Source organism: Pyxicephalus adspersus, chromosome 6 (assembly GCF_032062135.1).
Source record: "Pyxicephalus adspersus chromosome 6, UCB_Pads_2.0, whole genome shotgun sequence".
NCBI classification, from domain to species: Eukaryota; Metazoa; Chordata; class Amphibia; order Anura; family Pyxicephalidae; genus Pyxicephalus; species Pyxicephalus adspersus.
The window spans coordinates 10,818,907-10,820,993 of record NC_092863.1 but is presented as its reverse complement, the minus strand read 5'-3'; positions in this window follow the sequence as shown (position 1 = coordinate 10,820,993).

Here is a 2,087-nt window from a genome sequence, read left to right as displayed (position 1 = left end):
GGCACTTATTCTCCAAGTGTGCCAGTATTCTGTTATTATTATTATTATTATTACACAGTATTTATATAGCGCCATCATATTACGCAGCGCTGTACAAAGTCCACAGTCATGTCACTAACTGTCCCTCAAAGGAGCTCACAATCTAATGTCCCTACTATAGTCATATGTCATTAATGTAGTCTAAGATCAATTTAGGGGGAAGCCAATTAACCTAACTGCATGTTTCTGTTTCTATCATCCCTGGATATAATCCCCAGGATCTGTTCCTGGTCTCTTTTACAGCAATCTCTACTCCCTGCACACCTCACAGAGGTATCAGAGCAAGGTTATATAATAATATCTCCAATTGTTTTCTCGGAAAGCATATAGGAGTGAGATAAGGTGTACATTGCAAAAGACTGAACTCTGGAACTCTTGGATAGACCTGGAAAATGTTTGAACAGATTAATGTCAGGAGAGATAAGGGGAAAGAAAACTCTCACAAGACAATTCAAGGAAAACAGTGTTTGTTTTTGCTAGGTACATGGTTAAATATTTGGCATTTTTATATTTAATAATAAGTATAAAGCAGGTAGGTGCAAGCAGTCTCTTGCAGAGACCATGTTGTACTGCTAGCAGATATGACAGAGAGCTGTAGTGAGGTTTCTAACTTACGGTGCCACCTATTCAAATAAATCATGTGGAATGAGGGCTGCTTGGCATACTCTGAACTTAGGTAGGAATGGAATATGATTTTATTACATCACAAGGCTTATTATATATTATTATTACTACACAGTATTTGTATAGCGCCATCATATTACGCAGCGCTGTACAAAGTCCATAGTCATGTCACTAACTGTGCCTCAAAGGCGCTCACAATCTAATGTCCCTACCATAGTCATATGTCATTAATGTAGTCTAGGGTCACTTTTTAAGGGGAAGCCAATTAACCTTACTGCATATTTTTGGGACGTGGGAGGAAGCTGGAGTACCCGGAGGTAACACAGAAACGGGGAGAACCTGCAAACTCCACGCAGATAATGTCCTGGCTGGGAATTGAACCTGGGACCCAGCGCTGCAAAGGCCAGAGTGCTAACCCCTGAGATATATATATATATATATATATAAATTAGTAAGAAGATTAAATAAATTATGCCGAAATTGCAGGATATTTGGCATCATATGCCCCTGGAAAAAAGATTAAAGGATCTGGGTAAAGCCATAATTGTATTGCTGCAGAATTTTTGCCCTTTATTTAGGATCCAGGCCCGGAGTTGTCTGGAAGGAATGGGAGGGCCAGGCATGCCTCCCTTTTCCAGGTCAGATATTTAGAATGGCTAGAAGAACCTTTAAAATGGCATTTGAAGACAGCTATCAGGGATCACAGGGAGGGTGAATTGGGGCTGAAAAAGCCTATCTGGCCAGAAGGGCTACTATAGATCAAATGACTTAAAAAGTAAATACTGCCATGAAAGAAGACAAAACATAGCAAGAAGAGCTCACTATGCATCAGAACTGGACCATGAAAAAATAGAAGTGGCCTGGTCTGATAACATTTTCCTTAAGATCATGTGCATGGCCGGATGACTGTGATGTTCACTTAGGTAGTAGCGGCATGCAGAAGACAAGATGGAGGGGATATTTTGACCTAAAGGACCTGCTGCCATTATCCTGGTACCAGATACCACAGGACACCTTTCAGAGGTCTCTTTTGCGATATGTTCTGGGCACAGAATGTCCTGCAGTGCCCTTTTCTCCTGCAAGGGAGAATATAACACATTGAGCCAAGCCATTCAGTGCTGTTGCTGCGCCTCTCTGTATAAGTGAACAATGAGGAGGTAAAAGACATTTCCAGCCAGCTCCTATATCTCTCCTTGTGATCTCAGAAAAAAACAAAGCAAAACATAGTTTTGAGTGAAAGCAGAGTGAAAGCAAAATCAAATTCCTTCTAAAAAAGGAGGAGATCTACACCTTGGAGAGCCGCCGAAAACCAAGGCAGGCAGCTACATGTTGGATCAGTTACCCCAGGTGGAATTATTCTCATGAGACGCTGCTTAAATATATGCATGGATAACTGTTTACAGCAGACCAAACTGTGGTAAGTT